Source organism: Osmerus eperlanus, chromosome 5, assembly GCF_963692335.1.
Source record: "Osmerus eperlanus chromosome 5, fOsmEpe2.1, whole genome shotgun sequence".
NCBI lineage: Eukaryota > Metazoa > Chordata > Actinopteri > Osmeriformes > Osmeridae > Osmerus > Osmerus eperlanus.
This window is the reverse complement of record NC_085022.1, coordinates 20,355,223-20,364,657: the sequence shown is the minus strand read 5'-3', so window position 1 is coordinate 20,364,657 and position 9,435 is coordinate 20,355,223. Positions and strand designations below refer to the sequence as shown.

The 9,435-nt window shown below is 50.7% G+C and overlaps 1 long non-coding RNA gene across 1 annotated transcript in view; it reads right to left on the bottom strand.

The window, feature by feature from the left end:
* Positions 1-798: 798 nt before the first annotated feature.
* LOC134021614 (uncharacterized) overlaps positions 799-9,435 on the bottom strand; it is a 34,684-nt gene continuing 26,047 nt past the window's right edge. Inside the window, exon 4 of the long non-coding RNA XR_009930523.1 lies at positions 799-824. This is a non-coding gene — a long non-coding RNA (uncharacterized LOC134021614). The remainder of the gene's footprint in view (positions 825-9,435) is intronic.

Below are 9,435 nucleotides of genomic sequence, written 5' to 3'. Positions count from 1 at the left end.
TCCATGTTTTTCCAGCAGCAGCTGCTAATTGCGTTTTGACTGATTATTGTTATGAGGCTGTAAATCACCAACCAATGATATACAGGAGAGAGATAGAGGGAGAAGTAGAGAGAGAGGGACAGGAGGCAGATTGAAAGAGAATAAAAAAGGAGTACAGAAAGAGAGAGTGGAGAGCAAGATAAAACCAGAGGAAACTCAGAGTTTCTGGTCGTGGATACTGATTATATTATGATATTGAAGTACAGTGAATAGTGATTCCGATCCAGATATCACACACACACACACACACACACACACATGTGCGTGCACACACACACACACGCACAGATATACATGTGCGTCCACACACACACAACAGACAGCGGAATCACCTGGTCCTGTCCCTGAGCAGCAGTTTACCAGCACACCCGCCAGCACGATGGGCCCCAGCCCCCCCTGCACCTGGCTGGAGACAGAGACCCGGCCCCCAGAGGCCCGGCCCCCAGAGGCCTGGCCCCCGGAGGCCTCCTGTGGGGCCCTGACACCAGCCTGACACCAGATGCTCCAGGGTGTCGTCCTGTCTGAGGACCTGACGGAGGGTCTCACCCAGATGGCAAGACATGAAATGTATGTCCCACCACCAGGGCTCAACTAGAGTTAAGGGATGCATATTACACACACACACACACACACACACACGGGTACTCACAGGAAGTTGACACAGCCGGTTCCGGGCGGTGGGGCGATCCAGACGAAGCTGAAGCTGGTGGAGGCCTGGTGGCTGACGTGAGACGCCACCACACTGCACACAAACTGGGTCCCAAACTGGCGCTCCGGCAACACGCCTGACGGAGGGGGGAGGGAGGGAGGGAGGGAGGGAAGGAAGGAAGGGAGGGAAGGGAGGGGGGGAGGGAGGGAGGGGGGGAGGGAGGGAGGGAGGGAGGGAAGGAAGGAAGGAAGGAAGGAAAGAAGGAAGGAAGGAAGGAAGGAAGGAGGGAGGGAGGGAGGGAGGGAGGGAAGGGAAGGGAAGGGAAGGGAAGGAAGGAAGGAAGGAAGGAAGGAAGGAAGGAGGGAGGGAGGGAGGGAGATCGATAAATAGACAGAGAAAGAGAGAGGAGGGAGGGAGGGAGGGAGGGAGAGAAGGAGAAAGTTATCGTAAGTTATACCACGTGAAAAAGATGATAACAAGAGACCACTCTAACCCTTGTTCTTCATACAGTACAAACACACAGCTGTTCGGCTTCCTTCAGCCAGACAGCCATCCTGACCAGCTCTGGGTGAGAGAGAGATGGACTGGCCCAAGGCCTTGGGGTGTGGAGCTAGAGACAGGTGGAACTGTGTGATGTATGGCCCCCCCGTCAGAGCAGGGGGACAGTAATCAACGTCGCGCCGGTCCCTCATCCCTGCATCGTTGCCTGTCACCCTCCCTCCCTCTCTCCCATCCTTCCTCCTCAATCCCTCCCATCCTCCCTCCCTCTCCTCTGTGTGAAATTACATTGTGTAACGGCGCTCTTATTAATGGCCGCCCAGGTCCATGGATGATTTAATCAGCGGAATGATGTTATGTCACACAATCTTCCCTTCGTTAGAGCGAGGAGGCCATGAGGATCAGACAGACTCCACCTGATGTGGACGCTCAGTCACCCGCGGTCAGAGTGTGCCCTGGAGCAACTCACACACACTCAGAATACACACACACACGTAGAGACACAAATAGGGTATTTAGAACAGCACACATAATAGGACACATACTTCTTCTGAGAGAACAGGTAACCAGGTACTGAACTCATTAACTCACAAACTCTGTACTTTACGCTCCAGACCAGAGTTTACTCAACTTCTCTTGGAGACTTTCCCACATGCAGTTTAAATATGGATGTCGGCCCTGTGTGTTTGTGTGTGGGCATGGGTGTGTGTGTGTTTGCACATGCTCATCTGTGTGTGTGTGTGTGTGAGATTTACGAGGTGTCAGAGCAGCGGCCTATTACCCCGCCAGAGGTGGTCGGGTGTGTGTGCGCGCGTGTGTGTTGTGTAATAGCAGACCGCGAGGTACAGTAATCACCCACTAATGGCAAAGCTGTTCTCCAACCAGCCTTGCTCTCTGCTCTCTCTTTAATGGCTATGATTTACTGTTACACACCACACACAGACATGACACGCACTAGCCCAGGGATCAGGCACACACACACACACACGTAGGGGGTCATCTTTCACTCACTGGTAGACATGTACACACACACACACGTCAAGGCTGTTTGTATGAGTGTGATAGATACAACACCCTCCCTTCAGTTTTAGAAGAGTGGGAGAAAAAACCTGTACACCACTCATACAGCACTTACTGTGGAAAAGCATGTTTTCACATTCCTACACACACACACACACACACACACACACACACACACACACACACACACACACACACACACACACACCAACTATCATTTCCAGAACAATTCCACCACTGTCACATGCCATGCAATTACTGGACAGAGAAAGTATTAGTTTTAGCGCAAAGTGTCCAATTTGTTTTGCGCTGGGGTGGAAGAGGCGCTCCGTGTCTCTCGACACGAGGGGCCAATCAGAGACTCCCCACAGATGTGCATCATACAGGCTAGGTTGTCATTGCCACGGAAACACAAGAGAGAAAACGAGAGATGGAGGGATAGTGAGAAAGAGATGCAAAGATAGATAGAAAGAGAGAGATGGAGAGAGAGAGAGAGAGAGAGAGAGATAGAGAGAGAGCGTGCACGAGAGAGATAAGAGAGAAGTGAGATAGAGACAGAAAAAAAGGAGGAGAGAGAGAAACATAAAGAGAGGGGGAGAGAGAGACCTAGCCCAATGTTTGCGACCTCACACAGCCACAAGAACTGGATGGGTGGAGAGAGAAAGAGTCTGAAGAGAAAGGCCGGGCACCTCCACGGACGCAATTATCACTTCCTCCTCTGTGGGGATGGATGTGGTCTACTGAACGTATAACTATATGGCCCTGAGATACAAAGACTTGGTATTTGTAGTCATATCAACACACAACATACAGAGGACTAATGGACAGAAAACTACAAACCCACAGTACATAAAGCTTGAGCCTCAAGTCTATAGAAACGTAAAGAAACTAGTGTAGGAAAATAGACTAGAGGTTTGAATGGTTTTCTTGTCAGCACGTGGCTTCACAAAGGAACCACTTTAAGAGCTGACACACGCTTTAGCTTCGAGCGATGATCACCAGGAGAGCATGTGTGTGTGGACATGGATATCTCCCTCAGGACCAGAGACGCACTCTGTCGAATAGGGGAACGAATTGGGGGAAAATGGAGCCCCAAAAAAAGGAAGAGGAAAGAAAGTGAGAATGAATGTATGAAAGTGAAACGATCAGGAGGGAAACCTAATGAGGTTGAAAGAGAGAGAGAGAAAGAGAGAGAGGAGAGAGAGATAGGAGGGAGAGTGAGAGAGAAGAGGGAGAGTGAGAGGAGAGAGGGGAGAGGGAGAGGAGGGAGAGAGAGAGGAGGAGAGTGAGAGGAGAGAGGGGGGAGAGAGAGAGGAGGGAGAGTGAGAGGAGAGAGGGGAGAGAGAGAGGAGGGAGAGAGAGAGGAGGGAGAGTGAGAGGAGAGAGGGAGAGGAGGGAGAGAGGAGGGAGAGTGAGAGAGAGGAGGGAGAGTGAGAGGAGAGAGGGGAGAGGGAGAGGAGGGAGAAAGAGAGGAGGGAGAAAGAGAGAAGGGAGAGAGAGAGGAGGGAGAAAGAGAGGAGGGAGAGAGAGAGGAGGGAGAATGAGAGAGGGAGAGAGGGGAGAGAGAGCGGTTAGGGCAGGGTGAAGATGAAAAGAGAGACTGTTGCACTCCAGGACACAGCAGTGGTGGGACTTGACATAGCTCTCCGAATGTTTCTATTCCCCGGTGCAAAATACACTCAGGCGCAGAAATGCTAATACGCATCACTTCCTTTCATGTACCAGAGAATAAAATCACTATTATTCAACAGGATCCAAATCCCAACTGCTCCAGTTAAGCAACAAGCTGTAGTGGAACCAGATATATATATAAAAAAATTAAAACATAAAAACAAAGACCTGCTTGATGCATTAGTCTGTCCAGGGAAATTAAGAGAGAGAGGCAGACATAGAGGAGTAAAGAGAGAAAAAGAGAGAGAGCGATGGAAAATATTGAAATGAAAGGATAGCGCCTTTGATGTTTGTTGAACCCTTATCAGACAGCCCATCCCTGTGTCCTTACAGGGGTCAGTGAAACAGCAGAAGGCATTATGGCTCCAGCATTCCCTGTCTTTGTGTCTGATTCCGTTACAGGACGCGACAGACGCAACCCTTCGTCTAAACACCGCTGCCCTCCCCGCAAGTCGCTCTGTCTCTCCGCTGGGGCCACAACGTTCCGGAGTCTTCTAAGACCCAGTTAACCAGCCAGCGGACCACGTCAAGTGAGTTACCAGCTAGGCCACTGAAGGTACCATGAGCACCAAGAACCCTTGACTTGAGATGTCTGGGGATGTTACAGTTTGTGTGTGTGTGTATGTGTGGGAGGGGTGGGTGGGGGGATAGGGGGTGTTTAAAATGTCAAATGGCACGACTCTAATGCCTTTAATGTTGCGTGTTAGATTTGGACCAGCAGTCGTGAGGGGGACCTCAGGGATGGTGGGGGTGGGGACTTCATCGCTTCCTCCATCCCATCTTCTCCTCCTCCTGTCATCCTCCTTTCACATGCAGATTGGCCACTTATGCGCTGTCGTCTGTGATTAATAGCAGGGGGGGCTGACCCTCTCCCTCCCACGCTAGTGTAAATACTAATATACAAGCATGCAGGTCCCACGCTAGTGTAAATACTAATATACAAGCATGCAGGTCCCACGCTAGTGTAAATACTAATATACAAGCATGCAGGTCCCACGCTAGTGTAAATACTAATATACAAGCATGCAGGTCCCACGCTAGTGTAAATACTAATATACAAGCATGCAGGTCCCACGCTAGTGTAAATACTAATATACAAGCATGCAGGTCCCACGCTAGTGTAAATACTAATATACAAGCATGCAGGTCCCACGCTAGTGTAAATACTAATATACAAGCATGCAGGTCCCACGCTAGTGTAAATACTAATATACAAGCATGCAGGTCCCACGCTAGTGTAAATACTAATATACAAGCATGCAGGTCCCACGCTAGTGTAAATACTAATATACAAGCATGCAGGTCCCACGCTAGTGTAAATACTAATATACAAGCATGCAGGTCCCACGCTAGTGTAAATACTAATATACAAGCATGCAGGCGTGCTAACGCTGGCAGGACGTGCCTAAGAGCACACACACTTACAGTACACACACTTACAGTACACACACACACACTTACAGTACACACACTTACAGTACACACACACACCCACAAATCTACTTCTCTCCCACAGACCAGAGGCCAGGGTCCTGGAAATGGGTGTGTCTGAGGTGGAGGTGGGCGGGGCAGGGTTTCGGTGCGGCGTGCCATCACCGGGGGAACACTGACATACCCATATTCATTGATGTCGCCGTGATTACGGTGGATGTATAGGGTGTGTCAGAGGGATGGAAGTAGAGGGCCAGTTAGGGACAATGGGATCCTTCTTGTTTTCAATCAGTACAGAGTCTGCTTCTACACTCCAACTGGGCTCTGCTCAACAGTCTGTAGAATGACCCACCCTCTCCCTTTCTCACACTTCTCTCTTACTCAATCTCTGCCTTTTTCTCACTCAGAGTAACAGTCGAATATTAGAGAGAGAGAGCGAGAGAGAGAGAGAGAGAGAGAGAGAGAGGGGCAGAGAGAGAGAGGGAGAGAAGGAGAGGAAGGGAGAGAAAAAGAGAGAGAGCGAGGGAGAGAAGGAGCGGGAGGGAGAGACAGAACGAGAGAAAGAGAGAGAGTGAGAGAAAGAGAGGGAGTGAGAGAGATCCTCCACAGACAGATGGGTGATCAGTGGCGTTGCTTGGCACCCAGCGCCCAGTGAAGTGCCACAGCGCGCCAGGCTCAGGACATTAGGGGGGGGGGGGGGAGGGGGGGGGTGAGACTGGGTGGCACAGCCTGTGGGCAGACATGGGTCCCGCTCAGCCTGAGGAAGGCATTCACCAAACATCGTTCACCCTTTATAGACATCATTAGACATCTGGTGGTCCTTCAAACTGGTACTGGGAAATGAAGCCTGAACAGTTTGTCTACCTAATAGCGGGACACGAATACACACAGATGTTCTAGTGAGCAGCAGAAAGTTTAAAACCACACTTCTAGTGTCTTGTTATCCAACAGAAATCAGCCCTCCATGCTCTATTCAGTTGTTTGCTTGTCTCTAGCTAGTTCTGATCTCCTTGTGTTAAGCATTCCTTCCTAGGGGGTCTGTGACACACACACACACACACACACAAACAGGAGCATTAGAATACATCTATGCATGTATGCAGTGGGTTTTGCCCCAAGTGTTTAATGAAAGCAAGGGAGTGAAACAAGGAAGTGTTCTTCTCTGGGAGGTTATTTGATTGTGTCTGCAGGGAGCATTATTCCGTAGCGATATTAATGTTAATCTCTGCAGACAATGTGCTTTTTAATTAAACGCTGGGAGGAGGGGCCTCGTTGAGATGCAGAGATCGGGGTTCGTCATGCTCATCGGTCTCCAGGACCGGAGAGGTTCAAAGGAGTTTGTCAGAGTTTGGAAGGTACTCACCCTATTAGGCTGTACAGTTGTCAAAACACAACCAAGGCACTCCATGGAATTTGGGGGTGGGGTTAGGTGGGGTGGGCTATGCATTCATATTTCATGTGATTGTTTTGCAACCATGACATCATCCCATCAGGGCATGAGACATGCCATTACCATGTGTGTGAGACTTCTGATCTGCCATAGGCTGCGGATAATGCTGCTGTCAAGCAGCAGACCCCAGTAGCAGGACACACAATGGCCGCCCTAAATGATACATCAAACCCAGGCCTGACAGACTGACTGGGGGGTGCTGAATGCTACAGTACACTGTGTGTGTCATTGTGTGAGGGGTGTTTGCATGGAGATGGTCTCCCCGTCGCTATCCTGTCCTCCGGTCTGCAGAGACCACAGCAGGACCCAGGGACAGGGCGAACCGCACTCCATGCCCGCCATTGGCCGAGATGGGCCTCCATCCCAGTGCCTGCCAATCACTCCGCCATGGCGACGGGCTGGCATCGCCATGGGGATGGTGGGAGTGGAGGAAGCTGTGTGGTAGTATGGGTGGTGGTGGATGCCAGTGGCAGGGGGGGGGTTAAGATACAATGTGGGGACAATGAAGACGGATGCAAATTTGCCACACGAATGAAGGAGTGTTCAGCTGGCACTAAAGGGCACCTGGATGTGTGTGTGTGTGTGTGTGAGAGAGAGAAATAAATTGAAATGTAGGCAAGATAATGTATATGTTTATGCATATCAATGTGCACAGTGCACAGTGCATGCAATTGCTTGTGCTTCTGAGCAATGTTGTTGTGTCTAGCATGCATGCCGGGACAGCAGACAACTTAGACCACATGTATACATTCACGGAACAATGCCTCTTTCATTCAGGCATCCATTCTGTGTCACACCATCCATCATCCATCATCCATAACCTCCTGAGGATACGGCCGGCCACACACACGCTCACACACACACACTTACACACACAGACACACACACACACACACATTGTAAGAGCCAGTGAGTAAGCTCACTGCCAGTGAGTAAACCAGAGAGCAAAAAGCAGACATGGAGTCAATGGTCTGTTTCTAACCTGCAGACAATACTGTGTTTAGACACACATGGTAATGTACACACTCACATCCATTCTCCCAGATTGGTTAGCGGTGTATAACTGTCTGTTTCTTGGATGGTCTGTCCTATAGATAACATGTAGCGTATACGGGCACTCATGGCTACTAGCTAACCAACCACTGGCCTGCATGATAAAGGAGTCTTGCCATAGGAGTCAAGCCACTTCTCTCCCCGGAACCATCCGGTCACAACGGAAATAAATGCTCAGAAATGTAAATTGTGTGTCTGGAGCCCCACCCACAGGGATAGATGACAGGTCTCTACATCCAACAGATCTCCTTAAAGCTCTAGTCAGAGTACACACACACACACACACACATTGGGAACCAGACCAATATGGGCCATTGAGCCTTAAGACCCCCCCCCGCCCCACACACACACACACACACACACACACACACACACACACACACACACACACACACACACACACACACACACACCCACGCCCACACACAGTCAGAGAGGACTCAACACTCTCTGACTCTCTACACATAATAAAGATCCACATCCTTTGGGCATTTTTTAAGAAAGGCAATAACACAGTGGTGTACTGTTGTTGCTGTGATGAATGGCCTCTTGCAACCCTTTCATGAGGAATGAGAGAGAGAGAGAGAGAGAGAGAGAGAGAGAGAGAGAGAGAGAGAGAGAGAGAGAGAGAGAGAAGAGGGGGGGGGAGAGAGAGACAGAGAGAGAGAGAGAGAGAGAGAGACCCTACTGGAGTACAGCTCTCTCCATCTGGGGTTTCTGGAGCAGGAGCCAGACCGGGGGACCAGCCAGCACCAAGCCCCAGGACCAGCTCACCACGCTGGGTGGCAAAGTCACAGAGTACCCCCCCCATTCCTTATCGCCTTTCTCGGGAGTCTTCCATCACTCCATGCCTCCATCCAGCCATCTATCCCTCCTCCATTCAGCCATCTATTCCTCCCTCACCTCTCTCTATCTATTCCTTCCTCCCTCCACCCCTCTGTCCGTCTATCCCAGGGGGCGTTGCCTGGTGTTGGTGTGTCAGTGTGGAGGGCGTATGCACGCCACAGCCCTCCCGCAAGGAGCCGGGGCTAATTTGATTTTTAATCCGACGAGACTCCTCGGCTAATGGTTTAAGTTCTGGATTAATTAATCTGATTTGACTTGTGCTAATTTTTGCGCCCGCTCCCCTGCTACCCACCCGTCACACAGCAGACAAACCCCCTGGAGGGGGCGGGGGGGCTAGTCGGCCCGGGCGATGACACACTTGTGGAGAACGGGGAGACGGAGACAGGAATCGACAGGTGAGGAGACACAGGCAAGCCCGGGAAGTGTGTGTGTGTGCATACTGCATGTGCTTGTATGTGTGTCCATATTTGTGTGCGTACTGAACGTGTGTGTGTGTGTGCGGTAGGGTTGGAGCAGAGCCCCGTTTGACAGGATGGCGCTGGGAGGCAGTGAAATAATCACAACAGCAACAGCCCGGTTCTCATAAGGAGGCCGTGAAACGGAGAAGGTCAGCGAGCCTTCTCTCTCCTCCCCCAGATTTGGGTCAGAGGAGACCCAAAGCTCGCTCACCGAAACTTCGAGAAAACTGGGCCAGCCAGCCACGCTGTACTGTACAATCTGACCCTTTTCCTCTGCAAAGCTTTTAGACAGCAGAAGGCCAGAACCTACGGACCCAGAG